This window comes from Simochromis diagramma, unplaced genomic scaffold (assembly GCF_900408965.1).
Source record: "Simochromis diagramma unplaced genomic scaffold, fSimDia1.1 OVJJ01000802.1, whole genome shotgun sequence".
NCBI lineage: Eukaryota > Metazoa > Chordata > Actinopteri > Cichliformes > Cichlidae > Simochromis > Simochromis diagramma.
In genome coordinates, this window is record NW_024387492.1 from 10,804,617 (window position 1) to 10,824,983 (window position 20,367).

The window sequence follows — 20,367 nt, forward strand, 5'->3', positions numbered from 1 at the left end:
TTAGAAAATCGTCTGACATGAAAGACCCAAATGAAGCTCTTATTCCTCTACCTCTTTAGCAGTGGGAAGGGGGAGGTGCAGATAAAGTAACAGATTGCCCAAGCCTTAGAAAACAAAGAAAGTGTAGGGGAAAGCAACTGGATAGCAAGTTCATCCTGATATTGTGCATGCTTAGCACCCTTTTCATAGCAGCCAATCGTGCATCGGTGCTGCTAGTGGAAGCTTAATACAGCTAATTGTAAATTAACAGTGACAAAGCGCACACTGCAGTCTGTTCTGAGTATTCAGTGACACAAACAAAGCAGTGGGATGCAAGGTCAGATGATCACACTGGTGGTCAACGTGTCTTACATACATGGTTGAGCAAAGCCAAGTCCCACTGTGTTTCGGCGTTCAGCCATCTGGAGATGACCCCTACCATATAATGAGGCATCCTCTCCTATATAACATGAAGTGATCTTTATTTATCCTAAAGCAATGCCCCTGCGCCTCAAATTGAGCACAATGACTCTCTGGATTATTTCTGTCATGTTGAAAGCAGGATACATTGTATTCATGTTGACAAATCACTGACATGCACAAGCAAATGTGCTCTCACTCCACCTCTTCCTTTTTCCTTATCTCCTGCTCCTGCTTAGCACAGAGGACACTGGCATAAAGAGGAGGATTTTCCACAGTCCTCCACAGCTGATTACGAGGTTAAACAGATCAGGGTAATACTCAGCCTCCTGCTGTTTGCAAAAGGAAATGGTGTTCATAATTCTGTCTTTGTTAACAGCCCTAGTGTGCCACCAGACCCACACTCATAACCCAGCCAGACCTATAATCCTAAAACGAACTCTATATCACTGCCTCTGCTGCTTGAAGGCCATAAAAAGAGCAATGTTAAGTACACTAGGTATTTGATATCTACACATACCACTACACAAGCATTTTGGTGGTGAAAAGTGCATATACACATGGTGCCTAGTCCCTCTGGGACAGCCATGAAGAATTTAGATAGAGAGCGGGGAGAAAACTAGACACAACTAGAGAAAATATAAGCGAGTCAGTGAGAATCCAAGAGCTCCTGTGCAAACACTATGAGTGGTATGAGCAGAAAAGACAAGGCGGGACGCATGAAATAGAGAAAAGGAACAACAAGAACTGTTTTTCTTCTTCTGCTCCGACTCACGTTTGTATTGGCTAAGGCTGTGGAAGACACAGAGCTGAAAGCAGCACAGTGAAAGAGAAAGGGGATTTACAAGCTACCTACTCCCAAAGACAAACACATGAGCAATGATGACATCCAGCACAGGTAAACAGAAGATGTGATTTGCATACATTTGCTGCATTGTTCCACTGAATGTCATGCATACTGCATAAATTTCACATATTTAAAGAGACAGCTAATTAGGCAAGATGAACATCAGGTATTATGCATGTGCTGGAGAGAGAAGTATGTATAAGTTGGGTATTTATGAGGGGTAGTGGTGTCTGTGACATCTGCATAACCTATTCATGAGAACCGTGATGGAAACTCAGTTATCCTGCACTCAAATCCTACAGGTGAAAAAAGGAACAGTGAGGTTAGAGTGGGGAGAATGGCAATGAAGATGAAAATAGAGGAGGAAGCAAGCGAGTGAGAGAGAGAGAGAGAAAGGTAACAGAAACAAAGTGGATAAAGAAGATGATGAAATAGGGCTAGTGGAGGGAGTAACAAGGGATGCCGTAAATGGTGGAAGACATACAAGACAAACGACAATGAACAAGGAATAAGATGAGAGGAATTGAGAGACGCAGTGTAGGGAGACAGAGAGAAAGATGGAAGCAGACGAGCACAGGAAAGACTAAGAGCAATTACCGGTAGGACGAGGAGTGTATTTCAATAAACCCGTACATGTCGATTCTGCCCAGCATACCCGACACTTGTGTCCTGCACTCTGAATACCAATGAATCAGATGTGCCATAACTGGAATTCACAATCTATACAGACAGCAAAGGCAACAGCATTAGATATTCTCCCAGAGAATGGAAAGAGGGTGCAGAAGAAGAAGGGGAGATGCATGGCCTTGCTTAAAAATGAAGGACAGAGGCCAGAAGCAAATCAATCAAATCTGCCAGCTTTTCCTTGTCTTTTCTTGCAGGAAACAAGAATTTCTTTCTTTTATCTATTTAATTAGACTGAATTATAAATACCTGTTGATACATGACCATACACTGTGGTTTTACCTGCAGTGCCTAAAAGAGGCTGGGTGAGGGACATGCGCTGGACTCCTGGAGATTTTCCTGCCTCAATGACAACAGATGGCATTCCACACTGCCTGGGCATGACGTCAGGAAGACACAAGGAGGGCTACAAAAATGCCAAGAACTCAGGAGTGCACTAGTTGTGGTTTACCACGGCGTATGTCCAAAAGCGGCGAACATCTTGTGCTTTATGTCCCTACTGTGACTACAATTGTTGTCCCACTTTGTGGAGACAGAGCTGGGATCCCAACTCTGAGCAAGCATCATGACCAGTTGAAACAGCATGGTAATTATGCAAAATAAGAATAGGGGAAAATCAGAAGATATGATGTAGCGGGTGCCAAAAAAATACATTTACCTTCTAGACCAAACTCTAGGACTCAAGAAGTTCCGCAATGCAAATCGGCTTTACTTCTATTTAACCCATAGAAGGTTAAATGCTCACATGTAACTACATTCCTCAGGGATGTCTGTATAAAAATGGGTATCAACAGAAAACTGGGATAATCCTAATGAGCATCGTTAATAAACACATCTTTACACAAATTAAGATGCTGTGTATTAATCAAAAGAATAAAAACAACAGAAAAGCATGTTTTATAATAAATCAGTTAGATTCTGAACCTCAATCAGTTATGTGTGATGTGTGATAAGACATATTTCAACATTTATAGCAACTCATAAGAGCACCCAGACTCTATACTCAACCCAGAAAACAACAACAACAGTTTTTTAAAAAAACAAAACAGACTAATATTGTAGGTTACAAGTTTTAGATTTTATTTTACTTCTAAACCTTCTTTATGCCTTCATATTCTCTGCTGATACTCTCTAAGACAATTTCAGTACTCTTTTAATGTTAAGTGGACTTCCAGCTGCAGTGTCATCAGTACATCTGATTTTAGGACACATCATATATCTTGCACTACTCAGCACCTTTCACTCCACAAGCTTTCTAACTCCATTGTGCACCGCTGTTCTTCAGTTACCTGCACTTACCCTGAGGCCAACAACAAGTACATTAACGCTATTAATGGATTATTGATCATAATGATTCAGCTAGCTTTAAGCTAACGCCAGCACCTGTCCTGCTGAGCATGATGACTGGGACGAGAGAAAGTTCCCAGAATTCCTCAGTGCAGCAGACAATGGAAGAGCACAGGCCATTAGTTTTTGTCTGAATGATAAACGACCACTAAGAGAAAGGAGTTGGGACCTCTGTGGTTGTGGTGAGAGCAGTGATGGTGGGCAAAGGCCACCGTGCTACATAAGCTGTGATTAAAATGAGTCATACGAGGTTAAGCTGATAGATCTTCTCTAGTGAAGAAGCATTGCTAATGAGAATTAGCTACGTTTTGGTAAGTACATGAAGCAGGACATTTTCCATCTGTTGATTTCTAAATATTGTACAATATAGAATACTAAAACCTGACTTTACCTGACTGTTGAATAAAACGAGTTTATAATTTACAGTTTATCTCTACCAGGCTTAACATTGCTGTTTTTTTTTAAGTTAGCTAGTTTCCTGTCTTTATTTTGATTGAGCAGTTCACAAGTTTCACAAGCAAGTGTTTTTTTGTAGTATTCCTTTACATTTAAGGTATTATTTAAATGTAAAGGATTTAAATAATACCCAAATGCTACAATTTATCTCTACTGAGTTTAGCATTATTTTTTGCTAGCTAGCTAGCTAGTTTCCTCACCTGTATTTTGACTGAGCAGTTTACAAGTCACATAAGCAAGTAATGTAGCAAGTAATGTTTTTGTGTTATTGCTTTACATTTAAGGTATTATACACTTTATGCCAAAAAAAAAAAAAACTTGTACAAACAACGGTATATTTCGCTGTGTTGTTCCAGTGATATAAAAAACAATTTATGGATTCATGCCACAATGTGAAAGATCCCTAGGTTCAGAGTTCCCCATCCCAAAAGCCCATTTTGAAACAACCTGGGTGGTTAGAGTGGTGGGGTAATGGTCTCCTCTCTCTCAACAACTATCATTAAGCTACACTTACAATGGCCTTGAATGCTCAGTCCCAAGCTGTTTTTACACAGGACAGCTCAAAGGTGTTGATGTGTGCAGCCGACCACGGCCCAAAGAAAGGATGCATGCTGAAAACATCTATGAGATAGAAGCTAGGGGAAAAAAGACAAACAGACAAACAATATAAAAGCTGCCCATAAAAACTGATGAGGAGTAGACCAGACAAATTAAACTGTCCGGGCCCATTTTCACCACAGCTCAAAAACACCACGACTGGACAGGAAATTGACAATGTAATAGCATATTTTGGAGCATATTTTGAGCAATTTGTCATTTTCTGACAGCACACTCCTTTCCAATAAATTGCGCTACTCTCAATACAAAAAGCATTGAACTGAACTGACAAGAATGAATTTTCCTTGTCCAAGCTCGAAAATGAAAGGAAAGAAAGTCTGTTTTCATCTGGGGGTGTAACACAACTAAAAGTATTTCCCCCTCTCATTCTGACAGGAAAGGAAAATAATGTTACAGTTAGGTGAATTATACACAAACCTAAATTCTTCTGTATATCCGCCCATTTCCATGTGTGCGGTATGGAAAGGTGTGGCAGGGTTAACAATTGTGTTGTGGCTACAGAAGGGTCAAATGGGTGGCCTTGGGACAATGACATATCATGAGCACTCCCTGAATAGACAAAGTGGATTTTGGCTCCAATTTTTGGCCCTGGATTTAATATTAGTCTTTGTTTAAACATGCCTTTCATAGATTAGCATACTCTATGAAGTATTACACAGTATTCGAGCCGTGTGCTGATATTGCAGCTACATGGACTTTATCTGTTCTTTTATTCTGCAGCATTCTACTGTTATTAGAAAACAAGGACTCATTTTGTATTGTGGTTTTGCCATTGACAGAATCCTGGCTACAGCTAAGCTGAATCCACACACCATGTCTGCTTTAGTCAGCACTGTCTCCAGAGTGCTTCTCCCAGTCACGCACCAACAACCCCTGAAAGAAACAACTGGTAAATAAATAGGCTCTGCTCGTTGTCTTGTCTCCTGCTATACATAGAAATGCACAAAGCCCTGATTGCACAAGAGGGAGAAAATAGTAGGAGGGCAAATTAAAAGTCTTGGAAGTATGTTTCTGCCAAACCAGCAGCAGAGTGTTTTTGCTTGCATGGACACATTCCTCAGGAGTCGCACCCTATTATTATTAGAAGCGTGTGTATGTTTGTGCGAGGGTCTCCGAGTGTGGTGTGCAAAGCTTGTTGAGTAGCCCACAGGATCAAGTTTGTCCATTAGCTGTCATGGTTTACTTCTGATTTTGGAAAATATGTCATTAGACATGTGGTGATAATTTGAGGAACAGCAATTAGGTAAAATTGTACTAAGAACTAAAGTTTCCCAAGGAAACAAAGGTTTATTAGTAGCACCAAAACAATATGATGGAGAAATTACTAAAGGTTAGGTTACTTGCAGGATTTCATCATAATCATCATTGGTGGGTCTGATTCTGCACATCAGTGCACATTAATAATAAGTGATTGGTATGGCAAACAAATAATTTATTTAATAAAAAAAAGGTCAAACTTTATAAATGTTACCTTTGTACACCACCAAAGTGGATTCAGTGCAGACACACAGTTTATTATAGACAGGTGAGGCCTGATCCCTTGACAAATAAAGCAGAGATAATGTCTGAAGTTTATTCAGAGCGTTGAATTTTTATCTTATAGCTTTTTACTGTAACTTACTGTAAGAAAACCCTTTAGAAATTGCCAATCTGGTACATTCTTAAAAAGAGTGAATGCACTGCCCAGCTCAGTAACACCAAAAGGGCTGAAAGACTAAAAAGGATAATGATAGAATCATTTCAGTAACTCAGAAAAAACTACTTCGCAACATCTAACAAAGTCAAGAAAACGCTCAGTGAGTTAGGCATATTATTGTCAAAGTCTGCTATGAACGAATGGATCTGGGCGACCGTGGCTCAGGGGGTTGGGAATCGCATCTGTAACCGGAAGGTCGCCGGTTCGATCCCTGGGCTCTCTGTCCTGGTCGTTGTGTCCCTGGGCAAGACACTTTACCCTACTTGCCTACTGGTGTTGGCCAGAGGGGCCGATGGCGCGATATGGCAGCCTCGCTTCTGTCAGTCTACCCCAGGGCAGCTGTGGCTACAACTGTAGCTGCCTCCACCAGTGTATGAATGTGAGAGTGAATGAATAGTGGTATTGTAAAGTGCTTTGGGTGCCTTGAAAAGCGCTATATAAATCCAATCCATTATTATTATCTATAGATGGTTTACAGCAAGGTGCAAACCACTGGTTACATACAAGAGCAAGGAGGCCAGATTAGACTTTATCACAGAATATCTAAAAGGTTCTGCGAAGTGCTGAAAAATAATTTCTTTGGACATTTCAAATCTAAGATTAACCTGCAGCAAAATGATGGGAAGAGAAAAGTATGGAGAAGGAGAGATGCATACCACATTATCTGTCAGACATGGAAGCAATGTTGCTGCCAGTGGAACCGGGCCACTAGTGTTTATTGATGATGTGACTGCTGATAAAAGTAACAGAATGACTTGTGAAATGTACACAGCTATACTCTCTGCTCAGATTCAGCCAAATGCGGCAAAACTGATCGAACACCACTTCACAGTGCAAATGGATAATGATCCAAAGAAAAAGCAATCCAAGAGTTTCTCAAGGCAAAGAAATGAGATATACTCCAATGGCCAAGTCAGTCACCTCAACCAAGTAGACGAGATACTGGAGATAAAACTGAAGGCAGGGAGATATGCAAACAAGCAAGTGTAAAGGCCTGACGTAGCATATAGGAAACACAACACAGGAGTTAAGGCTGCTTAACACAAGGAGCAGAAGCAGAGAGAACTGGCTTTCTTGGCAGGAGCTGAATAAAATTAATAACAGGCCTCCAAATCTGTTAAACATGATCTTGCAGCTCCAAGACAGTTAGCTTAGCTCAGTATATTTTCATAGAAGCAAGGGAACTAGTGCGGCTCTGTGTGAAGAGTTATAACGATAAAAAATATAGATAAATATTACATTATTATTTCAATTATGTTACAGTTTAAGTTGGTCTAGAGTGAGGGTGGTGATTTCCTGCAGCTTCCTGTCTAAGTACTAAGCAAAAATAATCATTTGCTGCTTGTAGTTTCATAGTCTGCAGAAACATGTGCTGTCAATATTAATAGAAATTAAAAGTCTAAACATTGGATTCCTGACCTCACATGAAAGAAAGCTATTCTGCTTTTTTATGAGCAATACTATGACTGAGAGCTTGTGCTCAGTGGAGCCAGGACAGATGTTTACCACATTAAACCACGTCTACGGAGAATAGGTTACAGTCTGAAATCCGTTTCACCCCCTGACATTTGAATTCTTTTAATTCTAGCTAATATTGACCAGGCTCCAGATATTTGACTCTGTTTTAATAGAAGCAGCGTGACCTTGGATTCAAATGAAGCACATTATTCAGTAGAGAAAATTAGAAAGTGAGAATCTGTGAACATACAGCCAAATAGGCTCACACTCACACACCACAATAAAAAAAACACCTCCCACCTCATGCACAGTTTCCCCAGCAGAGACAGAGACCACACAGCTTGCCGTGCCATCGCTTCTCTGCCTCCACTGTGTATTTACCACTCAGAGACAAATGGTCTCCTGGTAGAGCAGCACTTTAATGCACCTTGGGGGGTCTGCAGGAGGCACATTTATCAGCACAGTTTTATTTCACTCGAGTTTTATTTCAACTCTTGACATACAAACATGCACAAACAAAAAGAGACAAAGGGGCATACGACATACTTGCTAATGGAATGTTCCATTATGGGGCAGAGCAAACGGCATAGCTTTCAAACACTGTGCCCAAGAGACACAAGGTGCAAAACAGTTTGGTTAAGTAAAGATAAACCAATAATGCTCCTTATCTTAATCCTGTTCTCACTGGCTTGGAAGCCAGGAAGTAGTTATCAAGTTGCCAGTGTCTGATATAGATTACAGATATTGTCATTAATATTAATGAAGCTGATTTTATGGGTTGGGTTAGGTCAACTCGCAACATTATTGCTCATGTTTTGATAAAATAATTTCATCTTGACAGAACAGAAAGTCAAGTTTATAAATGCACTCTAATTAAAACTGAGATGAAAAATTATTTATATTATAAAATATTCCAAAATGAAAATACAATAAATGTATGATGACATGAACCAGAGTAAAGAAGCAAACACACATTTAACAAGCTTCAATCCACTGAACAATTGGCATTTTAGTCAAATAACTGACCAGAGTAATCAATGATCAGAACTGGTAGTCACTGAAAAATTGGTTAATTGAATAGCTGTGTCAGCACATCCAAAAAGAGGACATTTCAAACAACACGGTGCATGTGTGTGAGTCCATGTCATGCCTCGGTTAAAGGTTCTGTCCAGAGTTGACAGATGAGGCCACAGCTGTCCATTAAGGAACCACTTACTGTAACTTCCCCTCTCACAAATCTATCCCATCAGCCATCATACCTACATTTGGGCCAGAGACTTGCATCCAAATGGCCATGGAAACACACTTGCGCACACACACAGCTATGTTGCACAACTCATCAGATCAATTAATTAGTCCTTGACCACTCATTTATCCCCCTCTTATTCAGCCATCATTCCTGCCTTGTAGTATAAGCAAATCTGTAATTCTGATGGGTGCTTATGACCTCAGTCTCCGGCACAGCCATTTCATTAGTTGGATCAATTTGCCTTAGCATTTGTTCCATTTTGCCATAGGGGGGAAATACCTGACACAAATGGAGAGAAAGGAGAACTCAGTGGCTCAGATCTTTTCGATTTGAGTTGACAGCTTCAACATGCACATATGGTATCTTGTTCTCCTTGAGCAGAATGTTGTTAGTATAAATTGAAAGACTGGCAGATTGTGCATGGCAATACAACAAGATTACACATGAAGTAATTAAGACCCCCGAGCAACTGGTTTATCTTCATTAAGATTACCTGTCCAGTGTGATTTCTTACACTTGGGGTTTTGGCTCAAAGACAGCCATCCCATTACTTCTGATGTCTTTTCTTGCTAATCAGTTCATCAAGGGTGTCTTTTGTAAGCCAATTATGACTTTATCTATTTCAGCTGTCAGTGTTAGCCTCATTCTCCTTTTCTGCTTTTCTCTTTATTATTGCTGGAGGCAAACACATTATTGTTAACCTGCTTCAGAAAACACAACAGTTTTTCATAGTTTTCACTATGTAAATAGCCATGCACATTTCCAACAATAAGACTGTCAGTGCTGATAATGGCAGTGCTGATCTATAACCTTCTCAACTCCAAAAACCTACTGTTGGAGTGGTTAGCACTGTTGCCTCACAACAAGACGGTTCCTGGTTCAAACCCTGGCTCGGACCTGTCTGTGTGGAGTTTCTTCTCCCTGTTTTCCGAAGACATCCACGTGGAGTTAACTGATGATTCTAAATTAGCTGTGGATGTGCAATAGGTGAGGTGTAGAGAATACTTCTGCATTGTTAAAGTCTTAAGATTGCAGTCTAAAGTACTTTGAGAGTGAATAAGTCTAGAAAAGCTGGATATAAATGGGAGGACAGTACATTATTATACACAACAAATCTACTGCTCTAAAAACACTCTACGCTCTACAAAATTGCTTCAATAGCTAAAATTATTGAAGCAGGAATTCCCTTCTGTTTTCACCTTAAAGCTTTAGTTCATATGAAGAGTAAACACATGTGCCTTTGTTTGTTTGGCGGTAAGCCTGTACCACAGAGATGTGAGAACTGCAATAGGAGAGCTGCATTCCAGATGTTGATCTTCTGCAGCTTTAATTGTTTTCTAAATGGATGGAAGTATTAATTTCATTTTTGACAGAATCCTGCCAAGTAAAACCCTTATATACTACATTTGTTTGCATTTATAGATAGCTCAGTGAACTCGATCATAACAGGTTCCATCCTGTGTTTCACTTATGTAAGTTTCTTATTAAATGTCTGTATCCTGCAAAATCTTTCCCACCAAAACTATAATAGGAATGTTCTAATATGGAGTGCTTGAAAATGACTTTTCTTCATGTTCTAAACAAAATGCATTTCTTTCAACAGCTTTTGTGTTTTAATGATTTTCTAAAAATAAAGTATGAGTAGAATAAAAATCAAAGTTTATATGTTGATGTCTTGAACAATAATCACAGGATCTGGATAACAGATCTGAAAGATCAGAGAAGGTGATCTGACTTCAAAAGAAGTCATTACACAGGCTCCACATTTCCATCTGTCACTTAATCCGAGTACAAGTTTACTGTTTATAACAGTCCTCCCACACAAATATGTCAACCAAGTATCTGTGTATTCTCACTACTCATTGTTAATGAACTGACACTGAGTCTGACTGCCAGCAGTTTCTTGGTGTAGCACGCTGAGCTTTAGCCAAACAGTCAAGCTGCCTTTGAATGGGTGTTATAGCTGACTGCGAACTGGATTAGAGGGTTAACCAATTAGCAGTAAGAGGATGGGTCAGAGTACCAAGTCAATCCCAAACTGTAGTCGAGCTGACTAAGAACCTGCTAATCCACCGCCAGGTCAGAACCTCCAACACTACGGGGGCTGCAGAAATCATGGAGAGGGAGGAAATTGTTTTGACTTTTTTTTTTCTTTACCAAACTGAAAATATCAATATCCATCCATCCATCCATCCATCCATCCATTATCTTCTGGTTATCCAGTTCAGGGTTGCAGTGGGGTTGGTCCTTAACCCAGCTCTCATAGGCCAAGAGTCAGGGTACACCGTGGACAGCTCACCAGTCTGTTGCATGGTTCGTATTACTTACATAAATCAATAATTATAAAACCATTACACAATTTGTTGTTTCTTTTCTTTTCTTTATGTTCAAAGGTCTTTGTCACTCAAATCCACCCTAGCTTTTTGTGCTTTACTGCCTCCAACAAAGCAGTGTAGCTTTCAGTAAAACACAAAATGTTTTTCTTGTATTAGCTCAACAACTGTAAAATCTCAGAAACTGTTTTTATCGTTTAAATAAAATCCTATCCAGTCAGGCAGAATCCTAAGACTAAAATGCAAAACGAATTATTCTACATAAAACATAAAAGCTTTCTCTTTATATTTAGGCTCTATTTAGGCTATTTACCCTTAACCTTATAAAACATCATTATGGTCAAATTGTTTGCATTTCATTTTGTCCTGCTTGCATATTAGGGACTGCCGAGTCTCCACAGAGAGCCTAACAACATCTTCTCAAGGTTCAATAAATCTGGCCTTACCTGAGTGGTTTGAAAGCTGATTTCTACCAACAGTAGGTGCTGGATATCATCAGAAATACGTATCATTTTGTACCTATTGCTACAATGGGATTAAAGAGATGATCAGCTGAATAGTAGCGTATTCATTCATTCTTTATATGTGCAAATACACTACAATTCACTTCTCACGCACAGTGTCCTTTCTTTTAAGTCTCCATTTCCCAGCAGCTCCAGTTAACCTTCGAGGAATCCATCGAGGAGCTGTTTTTACTTTGTCACATGGAACTTGACAAAAAATAGCAAAAATGACCATTTTTGGTTGTAAAGCTTTTACCCCAACACAAGCAGCTATGTACAAGCAAGCAAGCACACTTACATGTTGCAAGTGTTGCCACTCTTATTTCCATTACAGGCTTCAGGAAAACCAACCTAAGAGATCAAGGTGTTTATATGAATTTACTATATGTGATCAGTGAATTTTGTTTTCTATTATTAGTTATGTACCAGGTAAACTTGTCCATATTTTAACCTCTACTTCAGATATGTTATCATTTCAGATATGACAGGTTTATCTTTGTCATGACCTTTTTAAAATGTTTTGAAAATGAAATAAACATTATCATATGAATTTTATCTTATCTTTTAATTCACACTTGCTCTTCAATCCCATTGCTTCCTAAGTTGACTGAGGGACAGTTCTCACCTGAGGAAAAAAAACCCAACCTGAGCTTATCAGCCAAATTGGATGCAAGTCAGAAAGATTTTTACTTCATACCGTGCATGTGGGGAAAAATAGATAGGTACAACTTCTGAACTGAAAATGCATTATCTGAATATATGTATGTATTTTTTTTCCATGGAGAGTGAAGGAAACGGAGAATCTAAATTATGAGATGTGATTTATGAGGTAGATCAACAGAAAGATCTGTTTTACAATCTTACCAGTTAAATTACAGAAGTGCATCTGAGGACAGAGTTGCATAAAAACAAGTAGGTTAAGCCTGAGGTAAAATTCCCACAGGGAGAAATCCTACAAAACAAGTGGAGGAACTTGCGAACACAGCTGCACAGTTACCGACACTTCTATAAATCCTGCTTCTATCTGCATCGCACTGAATGTGCCATCCAAATGCCTAAGCCCCTGGTGCTAATGGTATGCACTCAGCTGTCAGATTAAGGCTCATTTACTCCCAGCAGGGTCTTCAATTACCAATGATTAAAAGCTCTTTTGGTGTTCTGTTTTAAGAGACACAAGGTCTGTCTAGGTTAAGAAGAGCATGAAGGAGCACAGAGCAAGGCAGTGAATTTCAAAGTGGATGTTTGAATTTACTTACATTAAGGGAAAATCAACAATAATGTTAAAAAAACATAAATTGACATTAATATCTAGTAACATTTGTGATAAAAATGAATATTATCTCCTTTAAAAAGCTATAGCTTATTAGAAGGATTTTGTGCAGGTCTGAGAGTCAGGTCCTGCATCTGTGCCCAATAGATTTATACCTCTAGACTTATTAATAGAGGGTAGTTACAGCAACAATGTGATTTTTAACATTGCATATGAGATGTTAAAATTTGCTCTAAAGCCCCGTGTTGCTTTGCGGTCTTGTGTGACTTTGTTGTTTCAAAAGATTAATCGAAGTATCAGTGTAGCAAAAATGACACAAATCACTAAATGAGAGCAATATACTATAACAATGTCAGGTTAATCTTAGTAATAACAGTCTGACAGGCAGGAAAAGTAGTAAAAATACTCCAAATATAACATGCTGATAATGCAAGCCTTTTATATAATCTTGGCAGTAAAGCAAATGAAGAAGACCCAGTGGATTACAAGGGTTGCTGGTTTTCAACAACCAACTGCAGTGAGAACGAGGACAATGAAGAAAAAGGGTTACTGTAGGGTTGGTTGCAGCTCTATGAGTTATCAAATACATTACATTTTTAAGAAAATACTAGTCAGTTTTTGTCATTTGAACCAATTCTTTCAAACGAGAGAGGTGACGCGGTGAGGTTAAAGGAGAAAATATCAGCTAGGATGGGAATAAAAACGTCCATATCTGAGGCCATGTTTCTTACCTGCAAAAAGATGCTGTGCCCACTGATTTCAGGTATCTCAGGGTCTTATTCATAAGTGATTGCAGCGTGGAGGGGGAGACTGACAGATGGATTAGTGCTCTGTCTGCGGTGATATTGAAGAGAGAGCTGAACGTGAAAGACAAGCTGATGATTTATCGGTATATTTATGTTCCCACCTTCATCTGAGGCCGTGACCTGTGTGGTTAGTAAGCGAAAGAATGAAATTGCAGATACAGGCAGTGAAAATGAGCTACTTCCATAGGGCGTCTGGGGTCACCCTTAAAGACAGGTCGATGAGCTCAGTCATTCAGGAGGGTCTCAGATTAGAACCACTGTTTCTTGACATCAGTGTCTCCTCGGGGCCTCCTGGATGAGGTGTTTCAGACGTGTTCTACTGAGAGACTGACCTGAGGTAGACCCATGACATGCTGAAGAGCGATTACACCTCTTAGCTGGCTTGAAAATGTCTCAGTCTTCACCCAACTGAGATGGAAGTGTGGCTTTTGAGAGGGAGGGGTCTGGACATCTCTACTTAGGCTGCTACCATCCAGATAAGTACTAGTGAGCAATTGGATGGATGGATGGATGGATGGATGGATGGATGGGTTGTCAAATGGGCAATTCCATGACAAAAATTAATGAGATACCTCCCACCTGACACTCTCAGATTCAGCAGATTTTTCTGTAGAATAACCACGCCATACTTAATGAGGCTATACAAAACTTTAGCAACTTTAAGCAGCAATAACAAGGGATATACCATAGTTTCCATAGCTAAACTCATGTCCATGACAGAGAGTAATAGAACCAAACCACTGGAACACTAGATGTTTCAGCTGGTAAGGGCCTAAATGTATTCTCAATACTAAAAAATTCATGTGGCTAGGTTATTTCACCTAAGAAGTCCATCCATCCATCCATTCGCTTCCGCTTATCCTTTTCAGGGTCGCGGGGGGCACTGGAGCCTATCCCAGCTGTCATGGGGCGAGAGGCGGGGTACACCCTGGACAGGTCGCCAGTCTGTCGCAGGGCTAACACACAGAGACAGACAACCATTCGCACTCACATTCACTCGCACATTCACACCTAGTGGCAATTTGGATTATCCAATTAACCTATCCCCACAACCTAAGAAGTCATGAGAGCTTAAAAATGGTGGGGAAAAAATAAGGGGGAATTAAAACCCATGCCTATGCACATGGAGGGGCAGTAACTTTGCACATATAGTATGAAGCCAGTATATTAAAGTTGTTATATTTTTCTAATTTCATACAGAAAGATCCTGCTCCTGTCCTCTATCACTTAAAGACCTCTCGCATTAAGAGGACAACAGCAGCAAGTTACATTTACAGCAACAGCTGGAACCTGTTTAGAACTACTCTAAGGATATAAAGGATCTAAGGATATAAATATCATTTGTAGAAATTAATGTAAACTTCCAGGACTGTAGCTCTTAAAAAAAAACACAGCAACTTTCCAGTTAACCTTAATATCCAGCAGTTTGACCTGAGGCTGATAAAAGCAGTACCAAGTAGCCTCAAGTTCTATAAGCAGTAAAACAGAACCAGATACAGGTAAATAGATATAACAGGACACAGATACCCTATTAGAGCTGAGGACATTGCTCTAATTCAATTTGTTATTCATAGAAAACACAGGTCCACTCATCATATGAGGGGCCTGCTTTTGTTCCACATTATTTTCATGTGTCCGTCCCTCTTGTCTTCTCTCTCTTTATGCATGTTTATTATTTGAGGATACAGACACAGACAACTCTAATCCAACACGGTCATTATATGTACACCACTCTTAAAGTACAGCGTTACGCACTACTGAAATCTTCACAAAAGTAGATGAAGTTGCAATTGTGGTGTTAAGCCTGGGTGTATATTGTCTAGCTGAATTAGTGTGATCATTCTTAGTGTTATTGCCCATTTTATTTTGAAAATAGACTCTTTCCTGTGTGTTTCTTTTTAAGCTGTGTGTTTTAAATGCTGTCTTGTTACTCTATCACTCCAGGCCTTGACTCAAGTCCAGTAGTCTAGTGGGTTTGAGCCCTATGCATTATATTCTAAAGCACCACGCCGACACTGAACAGAGAACCATGCCACTCCATAGATGACAAATCATTTGAGGTTGCTAATCTTAAGACGAGGTAACAGGCCTTTAGCAGACCACTGTCCATATTCCAGCCTGCTATTTCTGTGCCTGTTTCAGCTCATATGTCTGCCAGCCTTTGGCTCACTAACTCCAAGTTAATCTCCCTGATAACTTGGAAACAAACTGGCCTACTAGCCTCCTGTCTGTTTTTATACCAAAGCAATGAGCCCCCCTGCCAGCATACCAGATACATGTGGTTACCATAAGCCTTCACATCACTCTGTTAAGTCCCCCTGAGTTGGCCTGTTGGGTTTATTCTAACCTCAGCTGCTCGGCTGAACCGTCTGCTTTACCTGGATAGACTAACAAGTCCTCTGTTTCTGGGCTTGTCAATACTTGCCATGTTTCAAAATCTGTTTCCAGGTAGGTCAACCAAGGCATTCCCTGTTCCTTAGCCAGTTCCATAGTTGGCTTCTGTCTATCCTCCTCTTGGATCTGTTGATGATCCTCCTGTTCCTGAGTCTATAGAGACCAATCAGTGAAAGAAACATACAGGTACAGGTGTAGTTTTTGTCATTCTAGTGGTGCGGTCTTGACATGTACCAAATTTGCTTAGAACTCTAGTACCTGCTTTTATTTCCTGTTGGGATCTTGCACAGCAATCCTTGGTTTTGACTTCACCACCAGTCCCACCTTTCTGCCTTTCCACTATCTTCATGTGTGTACTTATCATTCTGCAGTGGTTTCAGGCGACTGACCTGACCAGCTCACCCTGACTGTACACACATGTGCGTATGCACAGCCATGCATAAAGAACACAGGGATGTAGCAGCGAGCTGCTGTTTGTGTATGACACTGTAGGTGAGGATTTAAGTGGGCAAAAATGATCATGTCAAGGGAAGCACTGAAGAGAAAAATAGGATGTATGTACCACACGCACACACAACTGTTACACACCCTAATTTTCTCTGAAATAGGCCCAGCAAGCTTGGCTGCTTGAGTTAAACTCCTTTTAGTCTGTACTGCAACTTCCAGGGACCTGCAGCTGCAGGTCTACAGATGTGATGTAAAGCTTGGTGTTCTAACTCAACTAGCTGTGGAGGTACTCTTGCTAAATATTGCCAGGTAAATCATCCATGATTTGACTTGTAAATAAGATGTCTATCCTCTCTAAATGAAGATAAGTGATGCGAGTTATTCGGTCAAAATCTGCAGCATAAATCAAAATTAAATCGTGTTTGCCGTTAGTCGTCTCTCTTTCTCCCTTGGTATTTGTGTGTCTGTGCATACTCTACTCATGGCATGTGATGTTTTTCTAATTACTCTGAAAAATGACGGAGGGCGTCTTCATTCAAGTGTGTCGCTGACTATGGCACCACTGGCTGCCGAGACATACATCACTCTAATTGGCTCAAATGGCTCTAATATATGCCACCATGTTGCCTTCATGGATCAGCAGCGTCGCCTTTTGAAAATCAATATAAGAACAGCACGCCGGGATAGAAGAGTGTTGCATTCAATAAGCAGCCCAATGACTTTGGCATTTCAGTGTTAATCTTTTTGCTATCCGCCGGTGGTGAGAGCGGTAATTGGCGGTAATTGGAGGAACATTAAGGCCTAAGATAGAGACAGGGAGGCTTGACACTTGCAAGGAAGCACTGTGTTTCCTGTGCATCTTTGTGTGTGCATGTCTTTCATAAAAACATATGTGTCCAGTGAAATATTTGTGTAATTACAGCTACCTTGACAAAAGGCTGGGAGTTTGACCCTGCAGGGTACTGCTATTTAATCGCTAGCATATAGCTTAATGTTCCATAAGAGGCTGGCACCTCTTATGTCGCGTAAACTGGAAAATTACATGTTGTGTCAAGAGGAAATTATGGCACTACTTTTGCACAGGTCAAACATGAGATGACTGAGGTTTTTATGGCAAAAAATGCTTCTGGAACATTTACTTGAAAGCTCAGCTGAGATAATACAAAGTTTTAGGAAGCACCACCACATTAAGTTACTGAAATTCCCCCTTTTCCCCCTCATTAACATATCAGTTCATTAATAGATGTAAAAATAGCAAAAGGAACTTGAAGAATAACCGTTTACGTTGTGACATAGTGGATCTAGCATCTGTACAACAAAGTACCCAGCATTTTGATGTTTTGTCATACACTGACACGTTTGATCATCCCACATCCCACCTGCAGTTGTTTTATCTACATCTGAATGATCTTCAAAAGTATGTCACCTTTATTATTTTAATAACAGCTAGTAACAGCCCTGACAGGTTGAAGACATAAACAAATCACACAGATTAAAGCTTGTTGTATCCTCTACCTCCCGAGTGTGCCGCAAAGTAAAAAGTGATATCTACTTTCAAGAAAATTCTCCAATTGCTTTAAGAAAAGCTAACATGGTTAAATTATTTTTTGTTAACTTTTTATGAATGCAACTCGTATATGCTTACAGTAATATGTATTTCTGATCAAAGCTACTATCAAATGGCCTTTCTCGGCATTACGCCGAGGCCTTATTGTATAGTAGTTATGTGTCAAACCTTGAATCAGTAGGTGGGTGTGGCAAGCTCGGTCCATAATCGTCCAGAGTATTGCCAGAGCAGCAGTGGCTCAGTGTGGGGGTTTTTTTCAGGTGGTGTAGGGGTGGGGGCTCATCCTTCATCCGTGAACTGATGTATTCACTATCTGTATAGTCTATCTGAGATAAAGGACAGAAGGAGAAAAACTGTATTGCCCGCTAGGAAACATAGATCACTGTCACCGTGGTGGAAATGGAAATGGGCCTTCGTCAGGATTTTTTAACACACTATTTTCCTTACATCGTTTTCTCTTTCTTTCCTGTCTCTTATCTAGATGTTCTTTGATTGGAGGCCCTGTGGAAAATATTTCAGCCGATGTTACTGGTCTCCATTTAGAAGGACACAAAGGTTTGAGGAATGATAAATATGGGCTTGGTAGCCATGTAACTCTGCAGTGCAAAAACCTCTGTCACACTGGGATTCTGACCATGCCTAAAGAAATAAAACCCAGCGTTGGATTTTTGCTACCTTATCACACCATTACAGCTGTTGGTGCTCAAAGAGGCTCAGCTGCATTCCTCTGTGTGTGTGTGTGTGTGTGTGTGTGTGTGTGTGTGTGTGTGTGTGTGTGTGTGTGTGTGTGTGTGCACGCGCACATAGATGTTTCACAGAGAAAGACAGCAAATAGGGAAAGCAAAGGAAGCAAAACAGAGAAATGCAAGTAACTCCATAGTCACCCGGTAACATTGCTCTTTGCTTTCACCATTAATATGCAGATGTCATAGATGTGTTTCTCCTGCAATTATCTGTATGGTTACCATTCTTTTTAGATTCTTGACTCCTTTAAATCATTTAATACATCCATCTATCTATCCATATCCAAAGTTAGGTTAGGGGAGTGGCATTCCAGACAGTCTTATTCTCAGCAAAGCTTTCCAAGTCCTTCAAATGTATCCTAAAGCATTCCCAGGTCTTGGAAGATATAATATCTTTGGGTTGTGTGTACCTAGAAAAGCGGTGGGAAGTGCCCAGACTTGAGCAGCGGCTCTACTCTGCAAATGTCCGAGTTGCTCATCTTCTCCCAATAACATGGAATAGAATAGAATCTGTCGGGATAGAAATTGGGATACCGAGATGCATGAAGGGTACTCATTGTGTGCCAGGTAACATTTCACATGTATTTCATTTCCAACTTATCAATAATGGAAATAAAAGTTTGCGAGCATCTGTTTGTGAAAACAGAATTTGTGTTTTCCTATATATAGAGAGAGAAATTACCATGAGAGCCATGCTGCTCCAGTTAGCCAGTATGTAAATGTGATTTAACGCTTTAAATAAGGGGCACAGAGCTGGTGACTGCTCAGTGGTCTGCGGGAGACCAGGAAACCCACATTTAACAATATTCCTGTTTCAGAAGTATTTGAGTTATGGAGTAAATAAACAAGTACCCAAAGGAGGACAAATAGCTGGAGTCAAGTATGCATGCACATAAAAAGCAAATTATACTAATATGAATTTGCAATTCTTCATATGTTTTACTATTACAAAAGCAATCACCTTGTGGTGCTGCCACATTAATGTAGACACATTAAGTGCTATAGGAATGGTCTTAAGGACTGATCCACTACTGGGCGTCAATGTCATCTCCCACAAAAACAGTCTGACCACAAAATGTCTTTTCAGACATTTTCCTAGAGCCATATATTTAGTATATTAGTAGCTAATTGAGGCCACATTTACTTTGTTCACTTATTTTACTTAAATCAAGCTCTTTTGTATAAGTCTGAAAAATAATGAGATTCTGTTCTTCATTTAATGCAATACTCATATAAAACTCATCCAAAAGTATGGCTATATAAAAGTGTTGATAACATCAGTTATCTGCAGCTCATATATATATATATATATATATATATATATATATATATATATATATATATATATATATATATATATATATATATATATATATATATATATATATCTCAAGTTTTCTTTAACTTTCCTTCCCATCAACAGATTTTTGGACGCTTACTGCAGAAATCTGATTATCTTAACGTCCCAGACCCAGCTGGCAATATTTCCTGAAACTCATTAATCAGACATCAGCTCTGCTGAACATTTAACTGATAACATTACAGATAAC